This window comes from Squalius cephalus (genome assembly GCF_949319135.1).
Source record: "Squalius cephalus genome assembly, chromosome: 19".
Lineage (NCBI taxonomy): Eukaryota > Metazoa > Chordata > Actinopteri > Cypriniformes > Leuciscidae > Squalius > Squalius cephalus.
This window is the reverse complement of record NC_137140.1, coordinates 13,456,462-13,470,077: the sequence shown is the minus strand read 5'-3', so window position 1 is coordinate 13,470,077 and position 13,616 is coordinate 13,456,462. Positions and strand designations below refer to the sequence as shown.

The window sequence follows — 13,616 nt, the reverse complement described above, 5'->3', positions numbered from 1 at the left end:
GATAAGTAGAGATTATTCAGCAAATCTCATTAATTTGTAATATGTTTTATGTTTTGGGTTCTGTTGATCAAGGTTGTGCTGTCCTTTTTAAAAATTGTTTCAGAAATTTGCATCGCTGATGTCCAGCAATCTACATTTGCCAGAAAGTCCACGACTTATTTCCTGGTATGTAAACATTAAAGGGGTAGATGAAACCTAAAATGAAAAGCCATCATTTACTCACCCTACTGCAAAATATGTTTTTCTTAATTAGTGTTTTTATTTTGTTTCCAGTCCAGATATCTACAATTCTTACATGAAGAAGCATTTATTAGACACGTAAAAATTGTCTTGTTTTCTGAAAGAATAAGTCAAAATTAAGTGAGTTTATGCTTAAAACAAACAAAATTATATGCCAGTGCATTTTAGCATTCTAACCAATTTTAATTTTTAGTTGAAAAATTTAATTCATAGAACTATGAATAGACAACTACATCGAACCACAGTGGAACCCACAGTAGTTATTTTAATTATTAATATTATTTATTTATTCTTTTTTTTTATTTTCTTTTTTATTCCATTACAGGTCAATCTCTAAGCAACCAGTGCTGGATATTAAGTTTGGAAGGTCAAGGTGTGTGTGAAGGATCACAGCCTCTTCATCACTGGCCTGGCAGCGCTGTTTGCCTCCTCCTATAACTTCAGCTTGCAGTACCAGGAAGAGGCAGCACCTTGAGTTTGGTCAGAGGTTAGTCATTGGCATATTTGCCATTCATACATATATATATATATATATATATATATATATATATATATATATATATATTAGACTGAATTGTGTCACTAACCTTGACTTGACAGTATTTATTATGTTGACTACTGGTATGAACAATATGGCCCTGGTTTCCATACAGGGCTTAGCTTAAGCCAGGTCTAGGCCTTAATAAAATTAGGGTATTTAAGCAGCTTTTATAATAATGTATCATTAAAAAAAAAAAAAAACATTACTGGTGTGCATCTTGAGATAAAACAGTGGCAGTCATATATTTTAAGATATATCGGTGCAAGTTGTTTTCAGTTGAAGGATTAGTGAAAATTCTGTCATTAATTACTCGCCCTCATGTCGTTCCAAACCTGTAAGACCTTCGTTCATCTTCAGAACACAAATTAAGATATTTTTGATGAAATCTGAGAGGTTTCTGAACCACCCATAGACAGCAACGTCTTTGCAACTTTTAAGGCCCAGAAAGCTAGTAAAAACATTGTTTAAATAATCCATGTAACTAGTGCAACCTTAAAGGAGAACTCCGGTCAATTTTAACATTGAGCTCATTTTTTTGTAAATTTGGAGTGCTGTCAATACAGAGAACAACGACAAAAATCGGTGTTGCCTACACCGTGTTATCCTCTTTTTAAAATTTGCACCCTGTTGACTTCAATTTTTAAACCTGCTTTTAGCCTCTTAACATCCTTGATGTGTCATACAAGTGCCCAGCCATGTGAGTGATTCCTTCAGAGTGAACACGGGTGAATCTGACTGCAGTAGATGTGAAAGATATCTTGTTGAAACATCTACAAATGTCCGTATATGGGTGAAAATGCCCCTTGAAATCAATTTGAGGTGGCAAATATATTACCCCTTAATAAAAAATGTTAATTTCTGTCACTGCTGTAAACTGACCACTGCATAGAATATGAATATCTTTGTCAGTCAGCTGTCAACAGGCCTAAACAAGCCATGGCACCAAGCACAGAAACACAATCCGTAAAATGTTATCTAATTATTATCAAGAAAACTTTGAAAATATCGATCGAGACATATTTTGTCAATATTGCTCACCCCTAATGCATGGTATTAATTTTGATTTCTTCGGGTCTTAAAAAGGTCTTAAAAAGCCTTAAATTTGACTTTAAAAAATGTGCAGAAACCCTGCTTCATAATATTTAGGTTGAACCACTGTAGCTATATATTTACCAATGTTTTTACCACTTTTCTGGGCTTTGACAGTTGCAATGATATTGATATCAATGGAAGGACAAAACTATCAGATTTCATCAAAAATATCTTCATTTGTGTCCCGAAGATGAACAAAAGTCTTGAGGGTGAGTAATAATGACAGAATTAAAATTTTTGGGTGCAAACATGCATTTAGTCTGGTAAATCATGTTGTCATATATGCAATAAACTTGCAAGGCTTGCAATTAAGTTAAATTATTTCTGTCACAAAGGTTTGGGCTGGATTCTGGCAGTGTGTGCTCTATATAAACGGAGAGTCTAAAGACTGCCTTTCCACTGATACTCTGATGGCACCGGATGAGGGCATGATATTGTTAATGAGCTGGGTGATGAGTAGACAAAAGTTGTAGAATAAAACTTTAAATCTGGCAACCCCACTTCCAAAAATTTAGTTAGTTGACAGTGTGCATGTAAACAGACACATTGAGTTGATGTATTTTACCAGGGCAGAAAAAATATCAGTTATTGATCACAACATCCAACATTGCATTTTTTTTTTCACAACATCCAACATTGCATTTATTTTATTTTTTTCATGTTGTTCAGTTTTAGACCGCTTTTGTGCTGTCTCTCTTTGTCAAAATATATACACTCAGTTAATAATATTTAATTGTTGTTTTTTTCTGCCTTTTAGACGCTTTCTTGACATCAATCCTGAACGTGGATCAAAAACAAAGAAAGGACAAGTAACTTCAAAGAAAACTGGCCAAGTTGTGCAAAACAAGAACACCACTGTAAGCCTACAGGTGTCCTCACTTCTGCGAAACCTTGCAGACTTTGAATGGGATTTCGTTTGCACTTTTATGGACTATGGTCGTTATAAAGCTTGGAAGAGCCAGGACATTTTTTAATAGAACTCTGATTGTATTCGTCTGAAAGAATAATGTCATATACACCTAGGATGACTTGAGGGTGAGTAAATCATGTGCTAATTTAAATTTTTGGGTGAACTATTCCTTTAATTAAGTGCTAACTGTTACCTGTTTAAGTGTTAAAATTGCATTTTATGTTTAAAAAGTAATTCAGCCAACATGTTCACAGAAGGCAATTTAACTAAATAAATGTTTTAAAACCCAGAAAATGTTTTCTTTTTCCTAGTGTGACTACTCTTATGAAACCTTAAAGTATAATATTTTAATTATGTAATAATAAAAGCAGTATTCCCTGTAAAAATACAATTTATTGCTGTCGACAAGTTTAATGTAAAATGTGGTATATGCTGTATTTGGTAATTACAGTGGAGTACTGTAAATGCTGTTTACTGTAGTAGTGTTGTAAAAATACAGTATGTGGATAGCAACCCAGCTGCCAGTATTTAACTGTAAATTTACAGTGAAAAGTTTTACAGTGTACATGCATGTGATACTGATGCATTTTTAAAGCTGTGGCATATGGTTATGGTACTTTGTGGATGTATTTGTCAAAAATGACAAAGAAAACACTGCATTATTGTATTAAAATACTATATTTGGTATTCACACAATAGACAATCTCCAACTATAGGCATTTAATTTCAAGGCATTCAGATATAAGGTTTGTATCCCTAATACATGTGAAAGTATGTACTATAGAAATAAGTACATATATGCATGTATAAATATATGCGTCATATATGCGTGTATACATATATGCGTCATATATGCGTGTATACATATATGCGTCATGCGTGTATACATATATGCGCCATATATGCGTGTATACATATATGCGCCATATATGCGTGTATACATATATGCGTCATATATGCGTGTATACATATATGCGCCATATATGCGTGTATACATATATGCGTCATATATGCGTGTATACATATATGCGCCATATATGCGTGTATACATATATGCGTCTTACATATATTTCACATTTATGTGCATATACGGGAAAATATATGGCACTTACATGAAAACGGCCATTTTTGATATATTTTGAAATATATGTTTCATGTATATGTGTTTTACATATATGAATTTTGCATATATTCTCATATATGCAGCAGACATACATGGGCACTAACATTATATATGTAATTTACATATATTGACATATATTACATTTCTGTATGGGATCCTTTATCCGTCGCTTTAGCACATATAAAACAAATCACAGAGTCAGATTCTCTAATATAATGCAGCCATTTCCATTTGTCAAACCATCCACATTGAAATGAACGCTCGAACGTTTCCCCACCAAATCTCCTGCCTGGAAATTTCATCCGGGGTTGGTAGGGCTTGTCAGCTTCCCTGGCAGCCATCCGATCATGTGTCCCGACCTCAGCAGAATCCATGTTAACGTCCAGCTCACAAACCTCGCTGCTCGCGGATGCTGACACAGGCCTACTAACAGCACTAGTCTGAACCGAGTTTGTGTCAGTGTCAGTCTTTGGCGAGGGTTCAGTCGCCGTTTCATCGACGTTATTGTTGACATCCTTTGTTTGAGAAGAATTCCCATCACTATTTTTACTTTTCTTAACTACCCGAAAAAAAGTCCGAAATACGTTTCTGCTGCTTATTGCTAGCCATGACCAAACAAGTGTGAGGTGACGGAAGCACTTCCTGAGGAGTAGGCTAGTCTTTTATCAACGAAATATTAAAATAATTAATCATTAGTTTATATCTTATACACTATATCTTAATCCCATATTAAACACATTGTTATGTCTGGTTTTTTTTTTTTTTTTTTTTTTTTTTTCACGTTTTTAAGTACAATATTAGGTAAGTCCACAGCCCCCCACCACGCGCCATTGCGGAAGGGCATTTGACATTTTGTCTTGCATGAATGTTTTTGAGTTAATTTATAATTTACAACATAATTGTGCCACCAAACGTGACTAGCCAAATAGATGCATATCTGTGCACTACAATATAAGATGTTTTATGCTTGTACTTTGTTAGAACAAACAACTAACATGTGTATAATTCAATATTACAGCCAAGATAAAATTACATCCACTCCGCTGACACACACTCAATGGGCCAGACCCCAGCCACCAGCTGTGTCCACAATTCAGGACTCACTGTCTGATCGGTTAGTTATCATATTTATCATCAAGCTAAATACTTCACAGTAGAAACTATGTCTTGTATTTGTGGCTGTACCATCAAGGATTAGCAACAGATTCTATCTTCTATATGTGTGTAATTTATAGAGAAGCAGATTTCTCTGTGAAGGGAGTTGAGAAAATGGCCAGCAGTAGTAGCAGTGAGGAAGAAAGAACTGTTCCACAAGAGGAAGCAAGGTAATTATAATTCTAGATTTCTGTGCAGATACCTGTTATTTTGAACTTTAGTTGTTTTTGCTTTATATTTGGTAATTTAATGAATATTTTTTCTAGGGCCTCAACTAGTGGAAATATAGTTGACATTGATGAAGATGCCTTCAACAATCTACAAAATTCAATGTAAGTATTACTGTTTAGGGGCTTTATTTGGTATGGTACTGAAAGGGGCACTAAAATTATTTCATTCAAAAGGATTGACTGGGATGATGACACATGGGATGAAACTTGGACTCCAGATACAGAGACACAATCACAGTCATCCTCAGAAGAAGATGAGACCAAGGAGGTTGAACTCTCAGCAGAACACGAGACCTGTGAAACCCCCACTGACGTGGATGAAGCAGAAGACCTGGATCCTCAAATTTGCATTAGGTATGTGTATTATTATTATTTTATCATTTTGATGCTTGTAAGTTTTGTTTAATATGTTGTATGATTTTCATTGGGGTAAAAGGTCTGGTGTTGCTATCCCAAATGGAATGTCGTTAGAGGATTATCCTGTGATTGGCCTTGATGAGACTGTGCACGATGACCCGGAAGATAATGAAGATGAAAGCCAGGAAGTTGCCACTCCACCAGACGCACCTATGGTCCTCACAGAGGAAGACGTCATCGGTCGGCCCAGATCCATAGTCTATCATGAAATTATAAAGCAGCTGCTGGACATCCTTATTCTTCCAATTGAAAAATGCACTGTGAAGGATTCCATCACAAAGGCACCCTGTAATGCAGCTAAGCCATTTGAGGTTTCTGTAAAATCAAGGTGCTCTGCTGTCATTGCGGAATGGGTGAGTATCACATGTTTAAATTTGCAGCTCACAAACAATCATTTCAATAGTGGCATTTTCTTCAGTGTTTCTCAACACTTGCACTCTTACAGATATATCACAGCGATATTTCAAGTATGGAATGCTCGCTGGGGATTTTATCTTGGGTGTAAACATTCTCCTGTCTGGAAACAACTTCCGGAAAATAGCTCTGCTCTTCAAGTTTATGAACTTGGGGATGATAGACCGAAATACATTCTACAAAATCCAAACCAAATTTTGTCTGTCGAATATTGAAGATTTGTGGAAGAGGGAGAGTAGCAATGTCATCAGCCAGTTGAGTTCAAAGGACTCTGTTGTGCTCCTTGGTTAGTATATTACATCACTGCCACTTACAATATTATTATAATTATCTGTCGTCATTCTGTTATACATTTTCAAAACATTTAATCCATTTATATTGTCTTTATAAGGTGATGCTAGGATGGACAGTCCTGGGTTCTGTGCCGAATTCTGCACATACAGTACACTACAATGGAGAATGACACAAAAAGAATTGTGTCGATTGTCAACATGGACAAACGACAGGTCGGAGGGAACTCTGTGGCTATAGAGAAGGCGACATTCATGGAGACCATGGACACACTGCGTCCAAAGTTGGGGAATGTGACGGAATTTTGCACTGATGCCAATGTACAAATATCAGCTCTTTTTAGTAAGTGGCTTTTTGCAATATTAATTACATAAAAACAAGTTTGATGTTCAATGAATAATAATACTGCTTTGATGTTTTACAGACAGTGGCCAATACAAAGACTGTGGTGTGAAACACAGCCTGGATATCTGGCATGGTGCAAAGAACCTTAGTAAAAAAATTCTGGCTGTATGTATACTGTTATTGATACGTGTTTGTCCTCTGGTAAGAAACCAATTATTTTATTCCAATACAATTTTTTAGGCCGGACTTGAGAAGGACTGTGCCCTGCTTCAGAGTTGGAACAGACACATTTGCAACCACTTTTGGTACAGCTGTAAAGAAGCAGAAACGTTTGAAGCTTTCAACGTAAGTTTTTATTTACTGTATATATTTCTAAACAATTAGAGTATACTAATGTGTAAAGGGTGTTTGTCAAATTTTTTTTGTAGTACACAAGATTTACTATTCATAAAAATTTGATTACAGGATCTGTGGACAGGAGTTCTGCATCATGTGACTGGCGTACATGAGAGGTACTTTGGGGCCTGTCGACATGGGCCTTTGGAGGAAGACAGGAATAAAGAATGGATTACAAAGGGCTCTGCAGCACACGAAAGACTCCAAAAGATTGTGTATGATGCACGCTGGTTGAAAAACATACCCAAGTATCTCTCTTTCAGGTAGACATTTTAGGAATGCAATTACATTCCGAACCACCAAAATGCTTTATCAAAATTTGGTACATGCCGGTTTCACATATTGTCTTATTTGTTTCTTTATTTTTGTTTTATAGATCGACCTCAGACCTGGAGTCCTTCCATAACCATATTCTTATGTATGCCTCAAAGCGCTTCTGCTTCAAACCACCAGTGTACTATGCTCGGACCCTGTTGGCAGGGCTGGATTATAACTACCACCTAAACCGAGGAGCACGAACAAATGCAGATGGCTCACATCAGTAAGTTTCTTATAACTGTTTACCTACACTGCATAATTTATTCTATGCACACAATGGCAATATTGACATGTTTTTGTTTACTCCTCCAAGGTATGGCAGGATTTTTAACAAAAGATCTAAGATGTGGCGGCTGTACACCGTCAAGAAACCAAAAACCTACAAGTACATCCCAGATCTACAGAGCGACATTCTCCATTCAAGACTGTTGGCTCCTAGGGGGATGACAGGAAAGCAGCCTCTTGCACTTGATGATCCACGAAGGCTGGGGCTGTTGTCTGGTGGGCCTGCCCCAACAGTACAAGAATTGAAGGAAAAGAAAGCCCGCCGAGGGCTAGGTGAGTTGTATTCAAGTCAAGTGCCTTATTTTGTTGAATTAAAACCTCTACAGTGTACACTGCTGTTACATAGGATAGAATTCATTTAAAAAGGTATATCTTTTTATACCTAAAAAGTCCTGATAATATGTAAACCTATGTTTTTTTGTGTGTTTTTTTACAGGTCAACCATCCCACACATGACCTGTCAGTAGATGTGGTGCTAAAAGAGAATGTGACTTTGGAAGTTTAGATGCATATAAAGGGGGCCATATCTATGCTTTTTTCTTTTCCCCTGTACATAATGTGCCATATCAGACATATTCTGGTGAATGTATGCCATGTATAAAAGAACAGTATATAATTTATAAATTAGAGCAAATAAAATACAAAATGTGCAAAACATTTATTCGAAATTATGGTTTTCTAAGGGGTAAATTGTATTTATATATTGTACATGTAAGTTCTAAACAGTTATCACATACAAGCCTACATAAACTATTGTCCTTTGTCAACTTTCTAAAGCCACTTACAAATATTTTATAGAATTATGGGAAACTCATTTGAAGTACATGAAAAAACATGTGTTTGGAAGAGACTTTATTATCAACATATCAAAAAAAGTAAATGGTACAAAAATGTAGTGTCAAATACACACATGTATTGATCCAGCTTATTTTAGTGTGCAAGTATAGCTCCTGAGGTATCTTAGAATAAAGTCCAATAAAGAAGATTTATTATGAGTACACAATAGGTTTACACTCTGGCCGGAATAAAGCCTACGTAATTGCCATTAGGATCCGGGAAACGATCTCTAATTTTCCACACACAGCATGAAGCTATAACAATTCTATATCCTGGTCCCAGAACACCATATTGCCAGACAACAAAGTTCCTATATGCAGCATAGCGGAACTGTCTGTGACTTTCTCCCGTATCCTGGATGTCCACCTCTGCCCTAAGGTCATTCCAGATTCGCCTGGCCAGTCTCAGCACACCTTCCTGCAAGATGTATAGCTCCATGTGTGGCAATAGTGATGTACAGTTTTGTGGTTGTTGTTGACAGCATTTCTGTTCCAGCAGTGTTGGCATATTTCTGCAGTTTCTACAGACACAACAGCCGGGTGCCTGTGGATGAGGAGGTCCTGGTGGAGGGGGATCAGGGGTGAGACTCATGAGGTCAAAGATGAGACTAGGTTCACGAGTGAGGCATCTTTGTAGAAGCTGTTGGCACTCATCTAATGTCAGTCTCTTTATACTATCCTGTAAAAACAAAATCACACTTAGAAAATGTTCTTATTAGCCCTTTGACACATACAACTTTCAACTAAACCATCTAACAGGCAAACTGCATTCATGTGTGCAAACTTTTTCTAATAAAATGAATAAGGCAGTACATTCACTACACTTTGGAGTGTTTTCACTGTTGCACACTGTCTGCCTAGCAATGTATGAGGGAGCATTACAATAACAAAAGGAAAGATCACGTCTCATACTGTCTGTCTGACACCCTGGACCAGAAATGTTACAATAACAATAGTAGTGCTTGTACTAAAAGAGTTTGTAAGTTAGCGTTAGACACAACACCACTAACCACTCGGTGAGTTGCACAGTTTTGAAAACGAACGTTAAGGGTTGTTTTAAGGACATGTTTGTGCATGGCCATTGACTCCCATTCAAATGTGGTCATGGGCAATTCTAAAATAGTCAAAAAGTCGCGACAGGAACCATTGTCAAAATTTCTTTGTCCACCACTCTTGTTCATCCAAAACAAACTATAAAATAGACTCAAAGTGTTAAATACCGGAATTGTCCTTTAAAAACTCCGGTCAAAGTGGAGATTTCTTATAACGCTGATTATGAGTTGCCGTGTCAGCTGTGAGAAACAGGGTTTTAGGTTCTCAAAAGTCACATTATGCGCCAGAAAATGCTTAACGTCATGTGAGCGCCCTTTGTTTACAGTTTGTTTAGCTACTGATCATGGATGCTGTTAAGGTGGTACTCTTTTACTTTTGTGCAAATGCTTTTGGCCTATTTGCATTTGCAAATACAACTGCTCTACTATATCGAGGAGCAGAGGAAGGAACAGGAAGTAGCTTGTGTTATTCGTTGTTGCCGATTCTGAGGATTCTGATTGGCTTGCATGGCTTTATCCTTCTCCCTACACTGCCGCCCATAGGTTTGGCATAGTTATGATGGCGCTCGACGGTGTATGTTGTGAATTCTTTAAGTTTTATGTCTTTAAGTATTTATAGAATTTAATGTAATTTTAGAAATGCTGGCTTTGTTTGTGCAACAAAAATGACAAGTTAGCGGTTATGTATGTACACATACCTCATCAATTGCCATCCTCTGTTTATGAAGCTCTTCAACCCTTTTGAAGTCCTCCTGTGACAGGTCAGCGAGCAGACGGCCACGGCCTCTAGCCCGACCGCTGCCTCCCCCTCTCTCACAGCCGCCTTCTCCACCGCTCTCGGCTGGTGCTGGCTCTTGCACCCCCGCCCCGACCTTGTCTCCCTCGGCCTCTAGGCGCACGCCCCCTCCTCCTGGATCTTGGTCGGGATGAACGGGATGAGCATGCTCTCTCGTGCACACGTTTAATAGGCGTTCCCTCTCGGGAGCAGGTAGAGTGTTGCGCATGTGCATTTTTTCAAAAAGTGGAGAGGGCGGTTCTTTTCTAAAATTTGGGAAAATCCTCCACTATACCTTTAAGTGCTGAATTGCTGTGGAGCTCTCCGGCATCCGACAAAAATAGAAGCTCTGTGTATCTGCTCCAGAGAGCTGTGGATCGCCAGAACTGGGACGGAGTCAGAACGCAGCCGTTCCGCAGTCAGTGAAAATACACACATTGACTTTAATGGAAACCTATTGACTACGCCGCCGTTCCGGAGCTGATCCGCAGCCGTTCCGCATTTGGTGGAAATCCGGGGTCAGTCACCAACTCTGTAACCTGTCTGCACTATACTTCATCCCTTCTGGTCCCCACCTGCACTCAGTCAGCCATTACCACACCTGCTGCTGATCATCACCAGATACTGATTCCCTGCACCTGCACTCCTTCATCAACACAGCCTACATCTAGAGATGGGCAAATGAATCTTTGGTGAAGCACTAAACCACTTAGGCCCCGTTTACACGAAGGGAAGACGCAGATATTGCCCTGCGGTTTGGCCTCTCATTTACGCGAAAACCCCGTTTTTATCACAGAAAACGATTATTTCTTAAAGGGCAATTCCGGTATTTAACACTTTGAGTCTATTTTGTAGTTTGTTTTGGATGAACAAGAGTGGTGGACAAAGAAATTTTGTCAATGGTTCCTGTCGCGACTTTTTGACTATTTTAGAATTGCCCATGACCGCATTTGAATGGGAGTCAATGGCCATGCACAAACATGTCCTTAAAACAACCCTTAACGTTCGTTTTCAAAACTGTGCTACTCACCGAGTGGTTAGTGGTGTTCGTTGATGATTAAAAACAAATATATCGGCGCAATGTATGATTTCAATCCGTTTATTTTTCTATAGTGGAACTATTTTTTCAGATACCTCACAACCGCGTATAAACTTCCGCTCTTCCGCAACTTCCGTTGCTCTGCTCACGCTAGCCTTCTGAGGCGAGCATAGCTTCTGAGAGACAGGAAACCGAGCGAAAAGACCTAAAAGACTACAATCAAATGTAAACAGCATCCTTTCCGTTTCCGTTAGCGCAGTAATATCAACGAGCAATTAGTCCTCCAATGGAAATCAATGGATTTTACAAAATGCCAAATAAAACACGACAGAAACTGTATTTCGCTACGCTACTTGTTTTGGAACATCAATGAACACCACTAACCACTCGGTGAGTTGCACAGTTTTGAAAACGAACGTTAAGGGTTGTTTTAAGGACATGTTTGTGCATGGCCATTGACTCCCATTCAAATGTGGTCATGGGCAATTCTAAAATAGTCAAAAAGTCGCGACAGGAACCATTGTCAAAATTTCTTTGTCCACCACTCTTGTTCATCCAAAACAAACTATAAAATAGACTCAAAGTGTTAAATACCGGAATTGTCCTTTAAAAACTCCGGTCAAAGTGGAGATTTCTTATAACGCTGATTATGAGTTGCCGTGTCAGCTGTGAGAAACAGGGTTTTAGGTTCTCAAAAGTCACATTATGCGCCAGAAAATGCTTAACGTCATGTGAGCGCCCTTTGTTTACAGTTTGTTTAGCTACTGATCATGGATGCTGTTAAGGTGGTACTCTTTTACTTTTGTGCAAATGCTTTTGGCCTATTTGCATTTGCAAATACAACTGCTCTACTATATCGAGGAGCAGAGGAAGGAACAGGAAGTAGCTTGTGTTATTCGTTGTTGCCGATTCTGAGGATTCTGATTGGCTTGCATGGCTTTATCCTTCTCCCTACACTGCCGCCCATAGGTTTGGCATAGTTATGATGGCGCTCAACGGTGTATGTTGTGAATTCTTTAAGTTTTATGTCTTTAAGTATTTATAGAATTTAATGTAATTTTAGAAATGCTGGCGGAGTTCTCCGAAACAAGTGGCAAACGAAACTGGAAGCGGATTCACTCATGCATCAAATTCAGACAAAAAAATTGTATTTCTGTTGGTGACATTTGGGAAATTATTTGAGACCAGTGATGTTGCTACCAGGGGTTTACAGAGCAGCACAATATCAGTCACCAACTGCCTATCGCTGATCAAAAATCTAAGGGATATAGTAAGGGATATGGAAGTGCGACCGGCCCGGAATCGCAACAACTCGCATTCTGAGAGCGGAAGCACTATTTTAAACCCACGTAAAGGGGTGGAGCCATCTCGCAGCTGATCAGAGGATATCCTGCTTGGAACAAACATCACAATAAACACACACAGAGAAATAACAATGACAGAAAATACAAACAATATACAAACTCAAAACATTTATACGAAATTACATATAATTCCGTAACACTGGTACATACCATGGTGCAGCACAATGGGAAAAACATGATAGTCTTCAAATGCTTGTTCAAACTTGAATGAGATTCTGCTCTCAGGACCAATGTTGGGGCCATCACTACTTGCTGTGCTACTCAGATTTAGGGAACATTCAGTGGCAGTCAGCAGCGACATCAAGGGGATGTTCCATCAAATTAGATTGCTTAAAGAAGACAAACCACTCCTGCGTTTCCTCTGGAGAGACCTAAACATACAGGAACAACCCAGTGTGTACTCACAAGTGCGATGTCAGGCACTGTAATTTGCTCTGGCCCCCTTCCTGTTTGCCGGAGTGATGAGATACTTAGTAGACTGTCCTCACTCAATGGCTGGCTTTCTAAGTGGTGTCCACAAAATAATATAGAATGCATAGACAATTGGAAAAGTTTTTGGGGCAGACCTGACTTGTTGAAAAGAGATGGTATTCATCCCTCCTGGGATGGTGCTGCTCTTTTTTCTATTAATATGGCACTTAGTCTTAGAGCTCAAACATGAATTGGGGCTCAGGTCAGGAAGCAGAGACAGCCTGGCTAAACCAACCGTCTGCTAGCTGTCTCATGTCACTGAGGTCAGATAAATCCCATCACATAGAGACTCTTTCACCTAGATATCATCATACAGAGACTG

General features: G+C 38.5%; 1 long non-coding RNA gene across 2 annotated transcripts; it reads left to right on the top strand.

The window, feature by feature from the left end:
* Nucleotides 1-80: 80 nt before the first annotated feature.
* On the top strand, nucleotides 81-3,081 carry LOC307147241. 2 transcript variants are annotated; one of them, XR_013819245.1, is made up of 4 exons: nucleotides 81-165; nucleotides 566-727; nucleotides 1,988-2,082; nucleotides 2,631-3,081. It is a non-coding gene; the product is annotated as an uncharacterized lncRNA (long non-coding RNA). The 2 variants fall into 2 exon arrangements; XR_013819246.1 differs by lacking the exon at nucleotides 566-727 and having other exon boundaries at nucleotides 105-165.
* The last annotated feature ends 10,535 nt before the right edge of the window (nucleotides 3,082-13,616 follow it).